At 49.6% G+C, this 24,068-nt stretch overlaps 1 long non-coding RNA gene across 1 annotated transcript in view; it reads right to left on the bottom strand.

Moving 5' to 3' along the window:
* Nucleotides 1-915: 915 nt before the first annotated feature.
* LOC149372173 (uncharacterized) overlaps nucleotides 916-24,068 on the bottom strand; it is an 87,794-nt gene continuing 64,641 nt past the window's right edge. The window contains exon 3 of the long non-coding RNA XR_016292301.1: nucleotides 916-997. This is a non-coding gene — a long non-coding RNA (uncharacterized LOC149372173). The remainder of the gene's footprint in view (nucleotides 998-24,068) is intronic.

The following is a 24,068-nucleotide window of genomic DNA, read 5'->3' as shown; positions in this document are numbered from 1 at the left end:
TACTAAAAATATAATATTCGAATTATATTCGAAAATTTCGAATATTCGCACACCCCTATCCAAGAGTCAAGTTGTGTTTTTGTGTGCTGTAAAACTAATGCTACTGCGTTACTGTTTCATGAATCCCATTGATCGCACTTCGTTTTTGATTAGGTGGAATTACAACGAAACAGGGAATATATTCTAGTGGTGTAGCGGGGGCAGGGAGGTCAGTGGAGGGAAAGGGAGAGGGGGCCTAGATTCGCATTAGCCCAGGGCCCCCATTTTTCTTAATCCGGCCCTGCCTGTGGAACGACGATTTTCAATTCGCTGAGAGAGTCATGACGTGACGACCACATGACCTCGCGCGGGTAGTTCAATCTCCTCACAACGATCACACAGTACAGCAGTGATGACGTCACTACGCAATTCCTCATTGGTAGAGAGGATCGGGACGTCATTCCACCACCATTACGTTGTGGCTCTGAAGAAAATCAAGTGCGCTGAAGAGAAAAAAGGTCGAACCGGGACTCGAACCGCTGCCCCTTCGAGCCGGGTGCGCTACCGACCACCGAGGGACGCCCGTTCGACTTGTTTAAAGGGAGGTGTATCTTGTGGTAAAAAGTAAATAAAAATAACATAAAGTAAAAAAAAAACTGTGTCTGAGAAGTTATATGCAAAAAGGACCCCAGGCTGCTGAAGGGGCCCATTAACGGTATCGCGTCATATCGGTAAGGCGGAGCTTGAGTGTCGTCCAAATTTTGTTCAGACGGCAAAATATTTTGCAGGATGTGTTCACTTAAAAACAGATAAGATTGAAAACTGCAGGCGAAGCTTATTCTTACTCATCTTAAACAATGTACAATTATAAAATTGCACAGGAAACCTCGTGCACTGTATAGCTGCACGCTTTGTTTGTTTCATGGGCACTATGAAGGGAGATAGGCAAGAAGGACAGTGGGAAGGGCAGCCGGATGAAGCGCATCCTGTTGATGATTCTCGAAAGATGTCCGGTCGGCTGCAAGGAAATAAGAATGGCAGCAAACAATAAAGAGACGGATAAGCGACGCTGCCTGCGCACATACATTACATACAAAAATTCTCAAGCAGGAAAATAAAGAGCTGCGAATGGCGTAAAAAAAAAAAAAAAGAACGGATGACTACACCGGCGCTGACTCCAACTAACTTTACCCAAGAATGTACTTCTTTCAGCAGCTCCTTTCTGCATTCTTCAACAAAGTAAGTTGGAGTCGGCGTCCGTGTTCGTTTCATCTTTCGTAGCGGTATGCTTCTCTACTCGAAAACCGGGGTGAACCAGATATACCCGCCTCGCCTGTCTTATTTAATCAACACCAACAAGCGCAGCTTACTAAAAACCTTCCGGGCTGTGCACAGTTTAGTTCGGCCGATACGAAATACTAGAGATTTCCCAGCAAGCTAGGTGCTTAGTCGGTTGCCGCCCCAAGGCAGACCAGGCATAGACAATTTCCTATGGCACTCGAAAGTCGTCTGTCGTCGCAGCACACCAATTACATATACGCCGGGGCAGGCAGCCGCGAAGCGCTGAAAGTGGAAAGGAGCGTTTGGGTAAGGGTATACCGCCAGTGACGCGCCTCAAAGACAGAAAATTAAGGCGCCTAATGAAGGCACCACTTCGAGGAACGCCCCGCTATTTATTCGCGGTAATGCAGCGCTCGATTGAGGACATCAGGGTTGTCTCCCCTCCTCATCAGGCTTTGCTAGCTTTTAGGAGAAAAGTCTTCCTCCCTGGCTTCCTCCGGGGGTCTTTTTCCAGGACTCTGCAATCACGCGTCTGTCGTCGGCCAGACTAATGTGAATTTGCGCGTGCGTTTTCTTGAGACTGGTTAGGCGAGATCTTCCGCTAACGGTGGTTCTGACGTGTCGGCAGCGAGCCTCTGACTTGCAAGTAGGCCATGGATGAAAGCTCGCTGCGGAATTTCCTACGTGACCTCACAGTGCGTGCAATGTGCCGCAAGCGAGCTGAAAGTAATTAAGTTCAGTCGATTACGTAAGCGCATTGTTATGGCGCCCAACAGCAAAAAGGAGAGAAGAAAAAGGAGGTATTAAAGAAACACTGCTTATTATTACGACTAGAAAGCCTCAGCGCCATTTTTTCATCGCCTCCAAGACGACAAGAACATTATAAGCAAGAAATTCTGCCCTATTACCCGGCCTGACGTAATTTAGGAGAAGAGGGCTGCACACGCTGAACGCACTAGCTCACCCGAGCTAAAGATATTATATTGGCGGCGGACGCGATATAGGTATTTGTACGTAGCCTGCCTCGGCAACCTGAAGACTTATATCGCAAACTTTGCCTAACAGAATGTGAGGGAGCATGCGAAAGAGTGAAATTATTGCCGAATGCCGCAACCCAGACGCTTCTTGAATGTGAGAGCACTACCAATTCACAAGACTGACTCACCCTGTCTCCATCATTTTGTTTTCCTCGCTGGCTACTAGCGGAGATATCTATCCGGGACATTTCAATTATTGTGCATACTCATCTTATATACACCTTCGTCTTCAATTATTCATCTTTTCTTCATACATTTACGCTCCATCACGTCAATTCCAAATGGCCTTAGGTGCCAAATCCATAAGGAGTCAAGTTCAGTTGCCTCAGCCACACGCTTGGCTGCGCTTTGCAAGTACGGTTCAGTGCATCGAGCTTTAGGAAATATACTGCAGCACACCGCCGCTTTGGCTCAGTGGTTATGGTGGTCGGCTGCTGACCCGAAAGACGCGGGTTCGATCCCGGCCGCGGCGGTCGAATGTCGATGGAGGCGAAATTCTAGAGGTCCGTGTACTGTGCGATGTCAGTGCACGTTAAAGAACCACCGATGGTCGAAATTTCCGGAGCCCTCCACGACGGCGTCCCCTCATAGCCTAAGTCTCTTTGGGACGTTAAACCCCATAAAACAAAACAAACAAAACGAACGCAACGTTGCACTCGCATCAACACACACATGAGGGGCGCTGCAGATGCCACCACCACCACGATCCAAAGTAAACAATTCATGATATTGAGCAGTACTTAAACATACCATCAAGGCTATAGAGGTCGAATCGATGAGTTACTGTCCAGAAAAAAGCGAAAACGTATTATTTATTGAGCGTTTTCATGATATACAGTTAATCCCTAAGACTGACAGCAGGAAAACATAAAAACTTGGGGATCCTCTTAATGGTTTTCTTAAAGAATAATATGCGATATAGCATTTAGTGTAATGTTTCTTAACGTTCTCTAATGTCTAACGGGTGCATAATGTTCTTCGCAGACCCGTAACACAAGCACAGACTCGTCAAAACAAACACTCACTCCCGTTGGAAATAACACACCATAGTTTATACTGGTGTGACATCCCTTGTTATCAGGTCTCTAGTGGTTATCCTAATGCAAAGTACACGTCCTGGACTTAACCTGATATCCAACAATGATTGCACTTTTTCTTCCCACACTTCCTCTCTCCGAAGGTCTCTCCACTTGGGAGAGGAAGCCCGTGCCACCTTCGGCCCCTTTCTGCGACCTCGCCTCACTCCGACCATCACTTCTACCATCTGCGAGACCCGATATCTGCCACTGCGCCTTCCCAGACTCCTGCATAACCCATCAGGACACCTCGTCTTCGCAACCCGGACGTGGGTCGTGTTGCACTCATCCACTCACTCCGACTGCCAACTAACCATTAACGAACTGCTATATAAATCAGCGCATATCTCAACGGTTCCACATCCACATGCAAAAAAAAAACGAACCATTCCCTACTGAGACATCCATTAAGACACCAAATGGCCGAAGGAGAGCGCGTGATATCGGCTTCCCTGTAGGCGGTCTCCTACTGCATGCTCTACTTGTCAGGGATGCTCACCCGTGAACGGAAGCTGCCTACGCGCAACCGCCAGATTTATATACGCATAATTTTTCTTGCTCTCAAAGTTTGTGCTCCTCTGCCGGGCTATCTTTCCGCTGCCGCCTCGTTTCGGCTCTGTCTTCCGGTTTGTCGGCACCACCTTGAAGATGCGTTCTTCTTTCGAAGCTGCATTCTCACGCGCTTTCCGCGACCCCGCCTGTCACCATCGCCCGCAGATGCATGATAGTCGGCGGCGGCGCGAGATAGAACGGATGAAATGAGGCGAGAAACAAGTTATCCGCGCAACCATTTGCACCGATCGCCGCACCACTGGCAAGAACCTGGTCGTGCTGTCTGTGTGCAGCTTTCCGACCGAACGTTCGCTAGCTCACACACCCAGCAGCGCGCGGCGGGAGCTGCTTGTAATAGGACGATGAACTGCGCACTCGGGCAGCGCGAACGGCAGCGGCGACCGCAGTCAGGGAAAAGAAGAAGCAGGCAGGGGGCATTCCGCGCAAGGAACGCCGAATCGGTGAACTCTCCTTTCCGCGCGGCCCAGACGAATTCATGAACTCCTTCTGAACGTCGCCGGTCGGCGCCGCGAATTTACGCGCGCGCTGTTTTGAAGGCAGTCCATTTGAATACGCGACTCGCGACAGTTCCTTCTCTTAGCCCGCTCCTCAACCCCTCCTTGCAACACCTTCCCTTCAGGTGTCCCCTCTTACCTTCGTGGTACCGTCGCGTCCAGGTGTACCTTCATTCCCATCAGCGTTACTCCGCCGATAGAGTTCTAACCATAAATTTTCTTTCTAGCCTATACCCACTGTACACACCCATGTTTCGCGGCGATGCACACTAAGCAGCCTACCTTTACACTTCGCTTCGTGTCCAACATATATGCGTGCGCATGGTGTACAGAAGCGTGCTCGGAATCACCACCCGGGGACAGATATGGTGTTGTCGCTATCTGCACCCGACCAAAAGCGCTTGCTCTCTCTCCCCGGCAGACGCTCGCAAAAACGGGCGCACTCAAGCGCGACGATTCTCCCGGCTTGCGAATGCAGTCTGCGCGGGCGTGAATTCGCGGACGGACTCGTATTTCAGCGTTGACACCTGCACTACATCAAGGTATAGCGGCGTGCAGTGAATGTGGCTGCGAAGGGCGCAGCCATTCATTGCGCGTCGGCTGGCTGACGCCAGGTGTTGTCACCGGTGGAGCGCCTTTCCAACCTCGTCCGTCTTGACATTGACCCAGAGCCATACGGCGAGGGCGTTTTCTCTATTTTTTTTTATGTATGCTCGATTAGGGGCAAAATATGAGTGCCATAGAAAAACCTAGCAGTCTGATACGTCGTAATTTCGACTATATATTCCCGCGTCCCTATCAAGCTGAACGGTTGTAGTACTTCCGAGATTTTAATGGCGTATGCCTCTTCCTTCGTTTCATATTGTTCTTACGTCTATCTCTGCAATATGTTTTCTGCCACGGTATATGTAAAAAAATAAATCAGAGGCAGCTTCTTAGAGTTTTTCTTTATATATCTGTTTGTTACATTAGCCTCGTCTGAGTTTACAGGACAGTTAAGAGGCCGCTTTAGCGAAAGGAAGCTATTTAGGCAAGAATATCGAAGAATTCCAACTTGGTCAGAGCCTCGGTGGAACTTTTTCGAAGTGCTTCATTCTTCAGAGAGCCGAAAAATTAATTGGCTGTGAGATGTCTGTGCTCATTCTAGAACTGCTGGCCAGTCGGCGATACCGGAACTCAAACCAATACCTCCCAGATACGAAGCGGATGCCCTAACACAAGACCATCGTTGAGATGAATTTCTTGCGTATATTTTGCGTATATAAGACCAGCTTGCGTATATTTTTCGTGCACAGCAGTGCTGGAACGGTGATGGCAGCTCTCCTAAAACTGTGCAACTAGTCGAATTCTGTGTTGCTCTGCTGTAGCGACAACGACGAACCATCACTCGCACATTCGAAATCAGAGTTTGGCATGCGCCCCACGCTGGGTGCCCGATTTTTAGGCCGTCCCACGTGGTACAGACACACCTCTTTAGCTGGTGCCTGACATCTGTTGCCTTTAGTTAACGGTCTCAGTGTCCACTCAATGTACGCCAAATATTTTAGAAAATTAGTGCTCAATCGCCGGTACACGCGTATTGTCGTACAATACGCTTCTCGAGTCATCTCTTTCGTCTCATTCTCGCAATCCTGTATTTTTTCTATTTAGCGTATCATTCTCTCTTTTTTTTCTTTATAATATTTCACTCAGTGCTTGGGAACTGCCTAACGAAACTTTGTTTCAAAACCAGGAAAGACTGATTTATGGGATGCAAAAGAAAAAAAAAAAGGAGAGGAGAGGAAACTCGAAGAAGCTTCGCGCATTGTTTTACCTTTATAGTTATTTGTCTTTTGCTTTTTCTAGCTCATTTTCAGCAACTGGTATTTCCTTCAAATTCACTTGGTTTACAGCTATTTTCGTCTTCACACGCACGCAACAGACGCTTCATCTACGAATAAGATTGCATTTTGAACAGATAAATGGGCGGTTAACTAATCAAGATTTATGGGGTGGAAGTTCTACAAAATACACTTCTTTAAATGCCTTGTTTACGTAACGGGCATCTTTTGTTAACATGACACCCACAACAAAGGGCAATAAAACTGCCTTAAAAAAAAAACTGCTGTTCCAAGGCAAACAGACGGGGACGCTTTATTTTCAAGGGGAGAGAAAGTATTCCAGAACGCATCGAAACGGTAGTAAATCTTGTTTTTGCTTTGTACAAGCAGGCACACGACGTTTCAAAACTGCCCGAAGTCGATGCATGTTGACCTGTTTTTGTTCAATAAGAGTTCAAGAATAAATACAGCGCAGTTCTTCAGAACGTCGGAATACGAGCTTCCTTGTATTCACGGACCCAGCAGACGGCTAAACCAGCTGTACCTATGCGGCAGTTTTGTTTCCCGAGATCTTCTTTCTTCCTTCGATCTGTGCGAAACACAATTTTTGTTTTGTTTTGTTTTCCAGTGCTGCACATATGCCTTCCGCCCCTCGATTCGTGACATTTCAATATGTATGCTGCTGAGAATGTCGTTAAGTGCGGCCTAATCAGCCAGGATACGCGTGGACTGTTCCCAGTGTCTCGTTATGAAAAATAAAAAAAAGATAAACTTTCTTCCTGTATTCTTGCCTCGCAGCTGCTCGAATGTGCGACGTCTCTGTGACGGCCTGAGGTGGCGTGGAACACCGACGGGTCGCCCTACACGCGTCATGAAATACGCCGGTTTCGGCATTCAAGATAAGAAAGCCGCAGTTGTGAATTCGGGTTGATGTGTACATTGCAATCACTTTTGTTTATTTGCTTGCTTGCCTTTAGTTAGTTATCGTTTGTTTGTTTCTTTCCAATGCGTCACATGATTCCAACAAGAGTATTGTGTTAGAGCAACGATTCAATAATGCGAGCAAATATTCAATAAAAAAATATAAGTGCCCATGCATATCCATGTGAGGACTTGGGAAGGTCCTGTCAGGCCGGAAACAGACGCGAAACACCTCCATTGGGTATAACGCTTATCTTCGCCTTGTTAAATGCAGCTTCACTGAGCAACTAGTCTGACTATATAGGCTTCTACACAAGCGGTTCCTGTGAGGCGTACATCCATCAACCTATTACGCACTGCAATCCACAATCTTCACCAACACTTGCGAGATTAGCCAGGATCCGGCCCGGTGGTACTTCTGAAGTCAAGGTCAAAACGTCAGCAAAGCAGCAATGCAAGAAAAGCAAAGTGCAGTGAATAAAACACGCCAAATACGACGCTGCCAACAACCTTAGCTCAATGAAATCACGTGTAACGTGGTGAGTGAGTGAGTGAGATGGTGAGTGAGTGAGAGAGTGAGTGAGTGAGTGAGACAGTGAGTGAGTTAGTGAGTGAGTGAGTAGGTGAGTGAGTGAGTGGGTGAGTGAGTGAGTCAGACAGTGAGTGAGTCAGACAGCGAGTGAGTGGGTGAGTGAGTGAGACAGTGAGTGAGTGAGTGAGTGGGTGAGCCAGTGAGTGAGTGATTGAGTGAGACAGTGAGTGAGTGAGTGAGTGAGTGAGGCAGTGAGTGGCTGGGTGAGTGAGTGGGTGAGTGAGTGAGACAGTGAGTGAGTGAGTGGGTGAGTGAGTGAGACAGTGAGTGAGTGAGTGAGTGAGTGAGTGAGTGAGTGAGTGAGTGAGGCAGTGAGTGAATGAGTGAGTGAGTGGGTGAGTGAGTGAGTGAGTGAGTGAGTGGGTGAGTGAGTGAGTCAGTGAGTGAGTGATTGAGTGAGACAGTGAGTGAGTGAGTGAGTGAGTGAGTGAGTGAGTGAGTGAGTGAGTGGGTGGGTGGGTGGATGAGTGAGTGAGTGAGACAGTGAGTGAGTGAGTGGTTGAGTGAGTGAGTGAGTGAGTGGGTGAGTGAGTGAGTGAGTGAGTGGGTGGGTGAGTGAGTGAGTGGGTGAGTGAGTGACTGATTGAGTGAGACAGTGAGTGAGTGAGTGAGTGGGTGGGTGAGTGAGTGAGTGAGTGAGTGGGTGAGTGAGTGAGTGAGTGGGTGAGTGAGTGGGTGAGTTAGTGGGTGGGTGAGTGAGTGGGTGAGTGAGTGAGACAGTGAGTGAGTGATTGAGTGAGACAGTGTGAGTGAGCGAGTGAGTGAGTGGGTGAGTGAGTGAGTGAGTGGGTGGGTGAGTGAGTGAGTGGGTGAGTGAGTGAGTGGGTGAGTGAGTGGGTGAGTTAGTGGGTGGGTGAGTGAGTGGGTGAGTGAGTGAGACAGTGAGTGAGTGATTGAGTGAGACAGTGTGAGTGAGCGAGTGAGTGAGTGGGTGAGTGAGTGAGTTAGTGGGTGAGTGAGTGAATGAGTGGGTGAGTGAGTGGGTGAGTGAGTGAGTGAGACAGTGAGTGAGTGAGTGAGTGAATGAATGAGTGGGTGAGTGGGTGAGTGAGTGGGTGGGTGGGTGAGCGAGTGAGTGAGTAAGAGGGTGAGTGAGTGGGTGAGTGAGTGAGTGATTGAGTGAGTGAGAAAGTGAGTGAGTGAGTGGGTGAGTGAGTGAGGCGGTGAGTGGGTGAGTGAGTGGCTGGGTGAGTGAGTGGGTGAGTGAGTGAGACAGTGAGTGAGTGAGACAGTGAGTGAGGCAGTGAGTGAATGAGTGAGTGAGTGGGTGAGTGAGTGAGTGATTGAGTGAGACAGTCAGTGAGTGAGTGAGTGAGTGGGTGGGTGGGTGGGTGAGTGAGTGAGACAGTGAGTGAGTGAGTGAGTGGGTGGGTGGGTGAGTGAGTGAGTGAGTGAGTGGGTGAGTGAGTGAGTGAGTGAGTGCGTAAGTGGGTGGGTGAGTGAGTGCGTGAGTGGGTGAGTGAGTGAGACAGTGAGTGAGTGATTGAGTGAGACAGTGTGAGTGAGCGAGTGAGTGAGTGGGTGAGTGAGTGAGTGGGTGGGTGAGTGAGTGAGTGAGTGGGTGAGTGAGTGAGTGGGTGAGTGAGTGGGTGAGTTAGTGGGTGGGTGAGTGAGTGGGTGAGTGAGTGAGACAGTGAGTGAGTGATTGAGTGAGACAGTGTGAGTGAGCGAGTGAGTGAGTGGGTGAGTGAGTGAGTTAGTGGGTGAGTGAGTGAATGAGTGGGTGAGTGAGTGGGTGAGTGAGTGGGTGAGTGAGTGAGTGAGACAGTGAGTGAGTGAGTGAGTGAGTGAGTGAGTGAATGAGTGGGTGAGTGAGTGGGTGGGTGGGTGAGCGAGTGAGTGAGTAAGAGGGTGAGTGAGTGGGTGAGTGAGTGAGTGATTGAGTGAGAAAGTGAGTGAGTGAGTGGGTGAGTGAGTGAGTGAGTGAGGCAGTGAGTGGGTGAGTGAGTGGCTGGGTGAGTGAGTGGGTGAGTGAGTGAGTGGGACAGTGAGTGAGTGGGTGAGTGAGTGGGTGAGTGAGTGAGTGGGTGAGTGAGTGAGTGATTGAGTGAGACAGTGAGTGAGTGAGTGAGTGAGTGAGTGGGTGGGTGGGTGGGTGGGTGAGTGAGTGAGACAGTGAGTGAGTGAGTGAGTGGGTGGGTGAGTGAGTGAGTGGGTGAGTGAGTGAGTGAGTGAGTGCGTAAGTGGGTGGGTGAGTGAGTGTGTGAGTGGGTGAGTGAGTGAGTGAGTGGGTGGGCGGGTGGGTGAGTGAGACAGTGAGTGAGTGAGTGAGTGGGTGGGTGAGTGAGTGAGTGAGACAGTGAATGAGTGGGTGAGTGAGACAGTGAGTGAGTGAGTGGGTGGGTGGGTGGGTGGGTGGGTGAGTGAGTGAGTGAGTGAGTGAGTGAGTGAGTGAGTGAGTGAGTGAGTGAGTGAGTGAGTGAGTGAGTGAGTGAGTCCACATTTTCAGATGATCCAAGCCCTCATTGGGGCCATGTGGACATAGTGTGATTCTGGCGGAACAAAGTGAGTAGACCTGCTTTTATCAGGCCTTCGGATAGGGTGATAATTGAGTATAACAATGTTAGCTTCGAAGTTGTGTTTTATTTCAATCAGCACCACAGCTGTTCTCTTACCCGCATGGATGAGAGGGCACAGAAAAAAATTTTCTTTTCACTTCTCCATTTCCCATGTTCATCTTCAAACCCCTCCTCTTTTGATTTTCACGCTAATCACATTAACATTTATTGCACTTCTCGCCTGCATCCTAATTTTTTTAACCCCGTGCTGCTTATTTCTGTTAATACGTCAGGGTTACAGCACGGGTTATCTTAATGGTATAGCTGACGGTATGCTTGTTCCTAGAATAATATAATATTATTAATATTATTTATAAGTTCGGTTGCCGTATATTTAATATCACTGATTTTACGATTGATGGGTAACTAAATTAGCCTGCGCTGCGTATTTGGTATTTGTCCTTATGCATTTTGCGCTTTTTTTTCTTTCCTTGATGCTTCACGAATCAGCAAAAGCCTTCAGTGCCAACAAAAACTTCCCAAAAAACTGGGGGAAGCTGGCAGTGGAGTTCCGAGCGCGGAACTGGCCAACCTTGAACGCGTCTGCACATCTTCGCGTGTTTTTTTCTGCCCAGAGGCCGTGAAGTGGCCAGCCCAGGTCACGGCCGAAACGATACGCGCGCAGATTTCACGGGAATGTTTCGGTGAATGCCAGGCACTCGGAATCGTGTTGGTCGTGTGTTACGGGCGTGCTTCCAAGTATTTTTCCTGTAACTTTTTTCACATAATATGCATTTTTTTTCAAAGCCGGTTTATGTGTGGGCACTTAGAGAAAGGTGTTCACGTATACTGGCAGTGAGCAGGTTGGCGCTTACAATTTTTTGTTACTTCGTCACTACGGTCCCAATGATCAGTTGCTCCTTGCACATGCAGGTAGTATTGCACCTTCTTCAGGTGCTTGACACACGGTAATGACGCTTCACAGAGAAATAGAACAGAAGCAAGATGTCAAAGGAACGGAAGCTGCAAAGCAAATGAAAACAAAAAAAAAGTAAGACCAAGAATCAGCTCCGGGGACCCTGAACCAATGTGTTGGCTTTAAGAGCCGAGAGGGGTTATAGTTATTCATGCCGTCTAACGACGCCTCCTGCTTTGTCTATGTTATTCGTGCGGCTATTCCTTGCAATTCTGATTACAGTGCACTCCTGGGACTATTCTGGAGGTATAGATACACACACACACATACTGACGCATGCCAGTGCCCGGTGTCTCGACGTGGAATAGCCAAACGGCTCGAGACGGGGATTCCGCCGGTGTAACCGTGTGGCTCCGTGTGTTCTTTGCGCGCAGAGGGCGGAGCGTATCGAAAGGATGAGGCCCGCGAGAGAGAGAACAGCCAGGCCCACATTTCCTCGCATCCCGGATGCGCTCCTCTCGAAACTCTTTGTGTCCGCCCGGCGCTGCTGCTTCTTCTTCCAGCAAGAGCGGAATCAACGCACGACGAGGATGTCGAACCAGAGCGTCAGAAAATGGGCTCTTCAGTGAAAAGCACTCCGGCATGATCAATGCACGGACGGGGGGCAACCAGGAAGCTCGTTGCCGTCGCACCAGGCCAAGCGTGACGGAATTCGACCGAACAGCCGCCTGCGCCGTCTCAGCACGCAGCAACGGTGGCTCGCTCGTGCACGCAATCCACAGCCAACACTTGATTCCGACGCGTGCTGAGTCTAGCGCATGCGCTGCATGCCTCGTGATAAATCTGTGCAGCATTTGGAAGGCTGAAGTTGGTGTCATCTGCTGAACAGCGGATTTAACGATAGTATTCGACCCGGAAAAAGTGTTTCCCGATTGGGCAGCGTACAAGTGTCGCCCAGCCAGAATTTCCGCCCATAGGCCACTCCTATAGACCACGTCCTTAAACTCTTTCAGTTACATCACACAGTTTAACCTCGTTATAACGAAATGGTTAATAACAAAATAATGTCTATAACGAAGGAATGAAGATTCGCCTTATCAGGTCAACCAACACGGGCTGTAACCAAGCTACGGCTATAAACGCTTTCAACTTCCTTATAACGAAGTTCAGCTGTATATTCATCCCACAATCAACTGACGTCCAGCCCTTTAGCTCTCTCAGCACTGCACAGCTCGAGAGACGCGAAGTGTATAGAGTTTCCTGCGGAAGCGTCCAGGTAGTTACGTCACAAACATGTACGCCTGGTTCGAGATGGAAGCAGCAAAACACGCCGTTGTCGAAACGCCCACAGGCGCACGCTTCCGACTACGCGTTTCCTACACGACGCAAGTCCGCGGTGCTGTCAGCAGGTATTAGTTACGTGACACGAAATGGCCACCGCGAAGTTTTAACTCAGTGGGCTCGCTCTACGAGGTTTGTAGAGAGAGCGCGCATGTCCAGACAGTATAGGCCTATCAGACGTCTTTCACTTTTTTTTTTTTTTACGTAGCAGCTTGTTGTTGCATTCTCCCTAGTCTCTCAGTGCTCGGAGGTCGTGACGCAAGACTGCACGAAAGTTTCGCGAAGTAGGCGTGCGTGAGTGAACCCTTTCTCGCTGCTGGCTATCAAACGTGAACGCGTATCAATTGCCTTTCTCCACCGCATGCACGCTCCGTAAAAGAGCGGCCTAAGTTTAGCATGCAAATAATCCCTTCCGCGTCTATTCTGAAACTCCGCAGTATCGAGAGTGCGTGGGCCCCATCGAACCCCTGCAGAAAACAACGCAGTGTATAGGAGAGCAACTCGTGCCAACCTCGATAACCCGGCCAGCACGCGAACGGCACGCGAACCTGGCGTGTAGAGATGCAAGCTGCGATTGCGAGCGTCTTTGGAGACCGAGTTTCTGTACGTGCTTGCATGCAGGCATGCGAAAAGAAGTAGCTTATACGTCCTGAATTTTTGCCTCTTTCGCTGAAAAATTGGCGCACGTATTGGTTAAGCAACGCAAGTGTGGTTTAGAGGCGACAGAAACTCGAGCGATACGACCGGTTCTATTCGCACTGATGCTGCAAGACTAAGGGGTGTAATTCGCGGGTGCGTGTGCTATGTGGCCGCACGTCGTCGTGTCGTCACGGCAATACAAAGCGGAGCACATGCCTGTTGTTGTGACCAAATCGTTCGGTGAAGTTTTTGTTTTTTTTTGTACTTCTGAGTGTATATACGTGGTTAGACTGCAGAGCGAAAGCAACGAACCAAGACAGGAAGTATTTCAGCGCCGACCTGTTACCCACCGCAGTTGTAACGCAGGTTTTAAATGATAGCAAGGGCAGCTGCACCAAGCCGGAAACACCACGAAAACAAGTGTCAAGAAACAAGTTCAGGCAAGAAACTTCCACTAGAAATAGTTTCGGTTACTGCAACACACCTAAAGTAACATTTGGAGGCAAGTGCAGCGTCACAAACGCACATGTAGCGGATTTTTTACGCCGAAGTCTCGTACATGTCTTCTTTCTCTCTCGTTCAGGTTGTGGGGATTGAGCTTCTTGGGCTACCCGAGTGTGCGCCCGCTTCCGCCGTTTTGTTCGTTAGAGAGACCCCCCGTGGGGTGTCCGCGAGCGGGGTGCGGGCAGCCACGCTTCTTGTCCTCCCTTTCAAGGGAAGCTCTTTCGAGAACCGCAGTAAATCACCCTCCCTTCCGTTCTTCCCGCTTCGACCTCGCGTCCCCATTGGGTCACCCCGAGTGACAGTTGGGGGGCGTTGTTTCGGCGAGAGGTCCCGAGCGGAAAATGAGCGCAGAGATCGCCACCGACTCGGGCAGCAGAAAGGTGCGTAGAGTTTGGCTCACGGGTGCCCCGGCCTTTGCCGGGGGCCCAAGAGTGCGGGTGCTATAACGTGCGCATCTAGTATGTATGCTTGAGTCGAGGCCCGAACCTCCGGAGTCGTGTAGCCCGCCTGTGCGGCGCCGACGCGCTCCGGATTCGGGAGGGCCTGATTTGGCTGGTTCTCCGTCATCGCCGGCCATTGCCGGTGTTACGTTTCGCCTCCTTCGTGAGAAAAAATCGGCGTGGTAGCAGCGGAATGCCGATGAGTCGCGAAAGGCATGCGGGGTAAACGCCTGAATTAGCCACGGAAGCGGCGTCAGTCATCCACCCCGCATCTAGCCAGCCAGCTCTGCAGTACAGAAAGAAGCTAGCTACCACGTTCGGCAGTACTGGACATTCCAAGGGGCACATCAAGTTGACAGCAGCAACCGTCTTCCAGGGAGAAGTGGTCAACGACCGTTTCCCCTACCCCGAGCACGTGCGACCACATGAAAGGCGCAGGAATGCTCTTCGAGAACCTTCCCGAATCTGCGCGACGCAGATGGCATCCGTCTCTCTCCCAACACGTGACGGGGGCGTGTTCCCTATTGACAGTGTGTGTGTGTGGGTGCCACAGTGGACTTTCAGGACCCTCCTTTCCCGACAAGCCCGGCCCCCATCTAGGGAGCCCAGGGAAATGAAAGGATATAAAACTCGGCGCCTTGGACGGCCGAGTAGCTCCTGACCATCTGAGCTCATCGACATGTAGCTTTGCTCCTTGTTTGCGAGACTTTCTGAGAGTTCTCCCTGTTGCTGTTTGTATATATGTAAATTCCCTTGTATAAAGTTCTTCTTCTTGTCTTTCCCTTAAACCTCGTCTCCGACCTTCCTCATCCCCTCTCCGGCACGACCATGCTACCTGATCTTTAATAACTGGTTGCCAGCGGTGGAATCGAGTCAACGGACGTCAGCGGAGAGACGTGGTCAACGGTTTGCTGAGCAGCAGTTCGGCGAGTCGGGAGCAGTGCAACAGCCCTGTGTGATGACTGGTTGCCTGCAGCGGAACGACTGCGCTGGGTCTTGGCTGCGAGGTTTGGTGAGTGCGGGACTTTCCTCTACTAAGTTTTGCCAGGCTTTTGTTAAGTGTCAGAAACAGAGCTGGTAATTGGGATTGTCGTTGCTGCCGGGTTAGTGCGGCAAGACAATAGGGGCAGTAGAGAAAGCAGCACTCGGAGCGGCCATGGATCTGAAATCGTTACGCAAACCGAAGTTACTGGAACTTGCAAGAGAGTTGGGTCTGGATGTCTCAGACAAACTCAGAAAACCAGAACTGCTAAAGGCTATTCTTGCGTTGGAGGCTGAAGATGACGAGCTTGCGGAATGCCTTGAGACCATTGAGGAAAGGGAAATGGCAGAAAGTGAATTGGCAAAACAAGAGAAAGAGGAACTTGAACGTAGAGAAAAACTAGATAAAGAGGAGCAGGAGCGACAGCGGGAAATCAAGCATAAACTTAACGCGATCAACGCGATCTCGGTTAAGTATGTTCAGAAAAGGGGAAAATTTCAGTACTTTTCTGGAAAATTTTGAGAAAATTTGCAAGGAGGAACAGCTGGATCAGGGTGATTGGCCAATTGTGTTGATGGGAGTCCTTCCGTGTGAAGCCAGCAACGTATTAGCGCGGTTGTCGGACGAGGATGCCCACAACTATGCGATAGCTAAGAGTGAGCTTTTCCGGCACTTTAGACTATCCGCAGAGGTCGAATTCACGAGCCAAATTGGCAATGGTCAGCTACCTCGCGAGAGTGTCAGGGACCGAGTTGCGAGCTCAGCTCAGTCGCCGGAGGACACGGCTGCTGCTCATAAGTGGCGGTATAGGACAGGTTTGGTCCAGGAAAGGCAGGCCACTTCAGCAGCGTGGACCGAGGATCTCGGTCGAAAAACTAGCGAAAGGTGCAAATCCGCAAGCCACAAGGGCTCAAGGGAGAGTTTGGGCACTAGTGCTAGGAACAAGGAAAGGTGCAATGCGGTAGTTGCGAGCTCAGAAGCGCATGCACTTTCCGCGATGGAGGCGGATTTCTGCGGTAAAGGGGTTAGTACCCTGGAGAAAAACGCCGAAGGTCTCAGTGATCAGGGAAATGTAGTCCTTGGGTCACGTGAGGAAGGTCCTCACGGGAATTTAGTGAAGGCCGTGTCTAATAGGATTCAAGAGCAAGCTGTGAGTCGCAGCAATCCCGTCAACGACAAAGCCGAGCAATCTGCTTCGTTAGCGAGCACAGACAACGCTAATACGGGAGAAGCGACCGTCTCTAGCCCTGGGGCAAAAGCTGCTTTGACAAGTGAGGTTGATGCTTCTGCTCAGGAAGAGACTAGCGAGCTTGCGGGCCAGAGCAGTCAGGGAATCAAGGGAGACCCTCCTTCGATGCGGCTGGCGAACAGTAGTAGCCAAGTATTGGACACAGCGCTTTGCTGTAAGGAGAGCGACTACGAATCACCCGAGTGCACCGCTGAAACCCAAGGGCAGATCGCAACGTTAGCCATCGAGTGTGGTTTAGATCAAGTTGCAGGCCAGGGAGTTAGGGTCGCAGGGTCAATTAGTAAGCATCAGGAGAGCAAGTTATGCTCAGACGAAAGTAAGGTGCCGTCAGAACAGTTGGATGCTGCGATGCGCAGTGCCTCACCGAAAGCACGAGCCGATAGTTGGAATTCAAGAGAGAAATGCGGCTCGGTGCTGCGTCGAAGAGCAGAGGCGAAGGGTGAGGTCACTGCAGGAAAGGGAGGCGCGCAGGAGAAAACAGTCAGGGCAGTTTCTGGAAAGCGGCCGCGCTCAAGGAGAGCCAAGCCAAGGGGTAGACCGCAGAAAAAGGACGAAGGACGGGCCCAAAGCATTGTAAGGGTTAAGGCCGGTCAAAAACGTAATCGTCGGAAACTGCCACCGCGACACTCTAGATGCGATAGGCACCGTACGAAGGCCCGGTTGCCTAGGCGAGTTAATACAAAACGAAAGCCACCTGCCCGATTGTGGAGACACTGCAGAAGTTGTTGCGGAACGAGTAAAACTTGCAGCGGGCCAGAGAGAAGCACGCATTGCTACTTCACGAGGGAACGCAGCAGAACGCGCTCCAGTGAAAAAAAGAAACGAGGGAGTTTCCGGAATCGAGACAGAACACGCAGGCATTTCTTTTATACACGACCGTCACCCCCTCGCTGCTCGGACGTTGGAGACGCGCGGGCGGGGTGCGGAACTAATCGTTGTTGCAGGGAGTGTGGAGCTCTCAGGTGTCAACGCGCAGTTAGGCCCCTCGATTTTTGTCGGTTGTCGGCAGCTAAAGCCACTGTCAGTCTGCGACCGCGCAGGGCACGGCTGAAGAATGGGCAACCCCTTCGAGTCGCGAAGTGGGTAGTTAGCAGCATAGTCCAAGAATGAGTCGATGCTGTTTGCTTTTTCGAGCACATATAGTTTTGAAATGCTCTTTGTTAGTTTTCGCAGCAGCGGTATAGTGTTCCTTTGATGCAATGGGTTTTGCACCATGCACTTGTGGTAGCGTCCGCTGACACACGGAAGTGCTAGTAAGATGGGCCATTGCGGGTCAATAGCATAAGCGCCTGGAGTCGCTTTGTTTTTATGGCATTAAGGGAATTAATGTGACTTTGGCTGCGATGTTGAGTGAATCTTTGCAGGGTTATGCAAGGTTAGGGTACTATGCTGCCATGTAGAATGAAAGGGAAACAAGCGTGTTCGTAATTGTCGTGATTATTACGAACTGACCTACGTTACAAAAAGGGGAGTCTCCAAGGTAATGCCGATGGCTTAATTCGAGGCCCCTAACGCAGGAATAAGCATCAAAGTTGCTGCTTACTGGTGTTTTTTTTTTCCTGATATAGGCTTTTGAACATATTGTTTTTGCTTTTTTGTTTCAAAGTGAGACGGGTTTTGCAGTGTAATGTTCGGATTTGTGGACACTGAGTGCTGCTGGACTACTCCCAGGGATTAAAGGATTAAATGACTGAATAAGAGGGAAAGGGCCTGGCATTGCTTAGTGTGGATTGTGTCGTGCTTGCTGACTGACCGGTTGGGTTTTCGGCGTAGTTCTAACGCTAGCAGGGAACCGGTCATTTTGAAGTCACGTTGCAGTGCCCTTTGTGAACCTGAACGTGCGAAGGAAGCCTTCGAGATGCGCTGGGCTCAAGAAGCAAGGAGAGATGACCGACTCCAGTTAAAAGCAGCCTTGAGCGACATCCCTCCAGACAGCGGATGCAGTCCCCTGTCCATCGGGATCTCCTTCTCCCGGCGGGGCAGTCTGTTACGTTTCGCCTCCTTCGTGAGAAAAAATCGGCGTGGTAGCAGCGGAATGCCGATGAGTCGCGAAAGGCATGCGGGGTAAACGCCTGAATTAGCCACGGAAGCGGCGTCAGTCATCCACCCCGCATCTAGCCAGCCAGCTCTGCAGTACAGAAAGAAGCTAGCTACCACGTTCGGCAGTACTGGACATTCCAAGGGGCACATCAAGTTGACAGCAGCAACCGTCTTCCAGGGAGAAGTGGTCAACGACCGTTTCCCCTACCCCGAGCACGTGCGACCACATGAAAGGCGCAGGAATGCTCTTCGAGAACCTTCCCGAATCTGCGCGACGCAGATGGCATCCGTCTCTCTCCCAACACGTGACGGGGGCGTGTTCCCTATTGACAGTGTGTGTGTGTGGGTGCCACAGTGGACTTTCAGGACCCTCCTTTCCCGACAAGCCCGGCCCCCATCTAGGGAGCCCAGGGAAATGAAAGGATATAAAACTCGGCGCCTTGGACGGCCGAGTAGCTCCTGACCATCTGAGCTCATCGACATGTAGCTTTGCTCCTTGTTTGCGAGACTTTCTGAGAGTTCTCCCTGTTGCTGTTTGTATATATGTAAATTCCCTTGTATAAAGTTCTTCTTCTTGTCTTTCCCTTAAACCTCGTCTCCGACCTTCCTCATCCCCTCTCCGGCACGACCATGCTACCTGATCTTTAATACCGGTGACGACGCGCGATGAGCCGTCGACGTGCGACCTGCGTCGTCAAGATGTGCTCCGCGTATACCCCATCCTTCCTCGTGTTGCGCTGCGCGTGATTTAACCCTTTGGTTGGCCGCGCGGCATGCGATCGCCCTTAGCTGTGCGGTCACGCGCGTATGTAGTCTTTGCTTTGTTCGCGCGGCTCCGCGGGCCCGCTTTCGGGTGCTGCGGCGAGGCTATGGGTTGCACCGAGGTCTGGGGATTAGTGCAGTGTTATGTAATGCAGCTTTCTGTGTAATAAACACTTGTGCTCTCAAATAACTGCGCCTTCCTTCCTTCGGAGCGAGAGCGCAGGCGTGCACCAAACACTGGCAGTGCCCTGAGCTTGCTCCGGCCCGAACCCGCGATATGTGGGCGAAGTGCTTCTTAATTAGCACACCGTCACTCGGGTGCTGACGATCCCACAAGGTTCATGCTTTTGTTCAAGGTGTAAATACCCATTTCGCATAATTTAATTTGTTTTTTTTTATGTCTTGCGAGTAATGTGAAGTCGGCCGGAGTGAAATCGCCTCTAAACGGAAGGGACACAAAATAAAGTACGAAGTCGTCTAATCGAACCTCATTACCTCCAGCTCTGGCACGCAACGGTACGTTAAAGGTTGGATAAAATGAATAATCAAGACATGCATTAGCTTCCAATCTCGTACCAGTAAAGGCCTAAGACGCTTCCTGCTCTAAGCCTTTACTCTGTGCTCCTGTGGAGCAGTATATAAATGCAGCGCACGCGGTGCTCACTAACGTAGAATTAAATCCTTAAAACGCCCTATCCTGTCTCTATAGTCGTAAATAAAGGGAGAACATTTCTTTTCTACGCGTACAAAGGACAGCACAGTTCAGCACGACGGCTCTGACTGTAAACAAGTTAACACTGCGCGCGATCGCGTGATTGCGTAAGGTCTTTTACGGCCGCGCAGCATGCCTGCTGCTCATGCGCCGTGACTCCGACGAAAGGCTGCGGACAGATTGCGCGCGCCCGGAGCAGTCGGAGCGAGTCGAGTAATCTCTTTCGCGGAAGGACGGGCGTGCGCCCAGCCAGAAGGGTAACGCTCTCTTATCATTTGCATTTCACCCGGGGCCGTCTCGCAGTTCTGCGAATTCTGGCAGCGCGCGTGCTCGCTGTGACGAGCAGCTTCTTCTTCGAAGGAAAAAATAAAAGTTACAAAACGCTCGCCCACATCGGAGACCGGCGGCGGCAACCACCGTTCAGTCGCTCGCATGCGCCGGTTTATCTCGGTGTTTGATGCGTAGGACGTCACCCCCGGTGCCCCCGTTGCTCGCAGCCAGACAGGCTGGGAGGCGTTCCCCGGGTTGATGATGCGAGAAGGCTGGCGAACTTTCTCTTCTTCCTTCTCGAGACCACCCGGCGAAGCCTGCGCTTTTTTCAGCCAGCATCCTACGAAGGTTCGCCTAAAACTTTTTTTTGAAAGCGCGTGCAGCTCGAATAGGGATGGTGAGCGATAAATCACCAACCTTATAGAAACACACCCCGGTGTGAAGGCCGGTTGACAGAGGAACATGTCAGCATGCTCCTGTAGTGGAGCAAGGCAGGTGCAGAGGCCTGTGTGTGTGCCTGTGAATAAAGCTGAGAGGAGTGGTGACAGGTTGAAAGAAAATTATGAGGTGAGCACCTGGTAGAAAAATGGGCACGAGATGTGACTTCATTTCACCGCGACCTCGTATGGAGAAAAAAAATACGAACGTGGCGCTTAGCGCCGCTGTTCTTTATAAAATCTTATGCAGGCACCCATCCGCTAGTCTTAAGTGCGCGAGTAAAAGCTGAGCCTTCCATTTATCACCAGAATCCAGCGCGTGTCACTGGGAAGCCAAGTGGGTGCTTGCATATCATCCAGTAGTAAATCCGCTGCAGCCATAAATCAACCGCATCTTTCTATTCTTGCTGCTGCCGTTGCAGACGCGGCCGTTCACTGCCGCATGAGGCAAGTAGGGTACGTTTCTGACGGTTCTGTCAAAATAAACAATCAATGTCAGAGTGACGCTATAATCAGCCGCCCGGAGGCCATGATGCATCTTCTCGTGTCCACTAGCTAGTAGAGTAGTGTCCTCTACTGGCCTCCTTCGTTCCTTCATTTGACACGCGTGCCAGAATTAGGTGCACCCCTTCTCTCAATATTTGTGCTTATTTTCCTCCTCCCCGGTGTGCCGGAAAAAGCTTGTTTCTGCTTTTTGTTAATGGGGTGACATTTTCTTCTGACCACGTTGCCAGCCTTTAATTGAACTATCTGCGCGTTTATTTATTTTTATTTATTTATTTATTCAGTCATTAATTCGCTCACTTACTTTTTCATTCATTTATGCCTTTATTGTTTGTTTGTTTGCTTGCTTGCTTGCTTGCTTGCTTGTTTGTTTGTTTGTTTGTTTGTTTGTTTGCTTGCTTGCTTGCTTGCTTGTTTGTTTGTTTGTTTGTTTGCTTGCTTGCTTGCTTGCTTGCTTGTTTGTTTGTTTGTTTGTTTGCTTGCTTGCTTGCTTGCTTGCTTGCTTGCTTGCTTGCTTGCTTGCTTGCTTGTTTGTTTGTTTGTTTGTTTGCTTGCTTGCTTGCTTGCTTGCTTGCTTGCTTGCTTGTTTGTTTGTTTGTTTGTTTGCTTGCTTGCTTGCTTGCTTGCTTGCTTGTTTGTTTGTTTGTTTGCTTGCTTGCTTGCTTGCTTGCTTGCTTGCTTGCTTGCTTGCTTGTTTGCTTGCTTGCTTGCTTGCTTGCTTGCTTGCTTGCTTGTTTGTTTGTTTGTTTGCTTGCTTGCTTGCTTGCTTGCTTGCTTGTTTGTTTGTTTGTTCGTTCTTACAAAGCCAAATATTTTTTTTTATTAAGCTAGCACGAAAACGACCCCACGCTATATCAATCCGCGACCTGAGAAGTAAATGGAGTTACCACACGAATAATCTTCCTGATTCCGTTTGTCACTTTCCAAAAGAAACAGACAGCTGGCACGAAAACCGCGTTGAATTGTCCTGCGTAGACTGCACGAATGTGAATACGGAAGTGTGCCTCTCGAAAGTTCTGCCCACGCCACCGGGATTGCTAGTTATTGTAATTGTAGGATTGTAATCAGGCGCTTTAGATTTATATAACCGAAGCAGGACCCACCGGTCATCCCGTCCAGAACAGTGGAGCGGACGAGCTGCTCCATACCTCACCCGTAATAATAATAGTTTTTTTTTCCGCGTGAAAACTGACTAGCGGAACTTAATCTGGAATAATAAGGCCTCTCCCATTAAACTCATTCCTAACAGAAACTAATGCCGCATGACTCTGTGTGTTCTGCTGTGTTTACAGTATATTGCTTCAATTTATTTATTTCGTGCTACTGCATCCTTGGTATAATATCAATTCATATGTATGTAGAAAACCAGCGAAAAAGACGCATTCACAAGGAGGAGAAGTACACAGGACAACGCTGGAAACACAACTGAAAATTCTTTACTTCGCCAACATCAGAACAGGGCGCACATGCGCGAGAGCACCACAAATGCTATCAAAACAGCAAAACACAAAACTGATTAAGCGAGCGAAGAAACATGTGGCAACCTATGTCCCATTCATGAAAGTGTACTCTTTTGCCGTGAACCTGACAGAGCTGTCGCTGACGCATTCAGTACCTAACTGCTTGATTTTAAAAGCTTCTAAGATTTCTCGTTCTATCTGTGTTTTGCCGCGGCCGATGATTTTGACATTATGGAACAGAGGGGTGCAGTCTTTGCAGTGGTTGCAGTGTCTTGGAAGATTTGCTGTGTTGCCTGGCTGCAGCGAAGTGCGGTGCTGCCTCATACGGTCGTTGACGCATTGACCCGTTTGACCTATGTAGGCCTTACCACAGGACAGTGGGAGCGAGTAAACAACATCGGTTGTGCATTTGGTGAACATGCTCTGGTGTTTAACATTACATTTCTTTTTTGTGCTGATTTTTGAGATACGTGAACAAAGTGACGACAGTTTGGTGGGCGCAGAAAAGACTACCTTAACACCGTATTTCTTGGCTACCTTCTTAACGTTATGTGAGACTTTATGCAGGTATGGCATTACAGCAGGTCTGGATTCCTCACTAGGCGTTTCATCTCTTTTGTATTGTGACTTAAATTTACTGGTCAAGGTCTCAGCAATAGAAACGAGGACGTCCTCAGGGTAGCCCGCTGACCTCAAGCGGTCAAGTTGCGCTAAGAAACTCTTTTGCATACTGTGTGCACAAGACCTGCGCAGAGCATTACCGAGGCAAAGGTTGGCAATGCCTCTCTTCACAAGTTTGGAAAGTGAGGAGGAGTAGGGCAGCAGGCTTTTCTTGGTCCGTGGAGAGTAGCTCCAGCAAACATGGCTTTCATCAGAGAAGGTGAGAGTCAAATCTAAAAACCTAATTGAGTCATCAAGGGGCACTTCATGAGTAAAACTCAAGTCAGGACAGGTATCGGTAAAGAAGGTCAAAATGTCATTTGCGGCCGCTTCGACACTGTCACGGGAAGTTAGTTTCAAGAAAATTAAGAAATCGTCTACATACCTAAAAACTTTCACTACTCGATCGTCAATAAGCGTATCATGCAACAAACTGTCAAAATGAGATAAAAATATGTGGCACAAAATAGGAGCTACACACGAGCCAATGGGAACGCCCTGCTTCTGTATGTACCTGCAGTTTTCATGTTCTACAACAGTGGAGGAAAGGTAGCAAGTCAAAAGTTCCAAAAAGGAATTCACCGATATGCCCGAGCTGTTCTGGAAGGCCTGCAAAGACTGCACCCCTCTGTTCCATAATGTCAAAATCATCGGCCGCGGCAAAACACAGATAGAACGAGAAATCTTAGAAGCTTTTAAAATCAAGCAGTTAGGTACTGAATGCGTCAGCGACAGCTCTGTCAGGTTCACGGCAAAAGAGTACACTTTCATGAATGGGACATAGGTTGCCACATGTTTCTTCGCTCGCTTAATCAGTTTTGTGTTTTGCTGTTTTGATAGCATTTGTGGTGCTCTCGCGCATGTGCGCCCTGTTCTGATGT

This window comes from Amblyomma mixtum, chromosome 1, assembly GCF_055824585.1.
Source record: "Amblyomma mixtum isolate Tamu chromosome 1, ASM5582458v1, whole genome shotgun sequence".
Taxonomy (NCBI): Eukaryota; Metazoa; Arthropoda; class Arachnida; order Ixodida; family Ixodidae; genus Amblyomma; species Amblyomma mixtum.
This window is presented reverse-complemented; position numbering and strand designations above follow the sequence as displayed.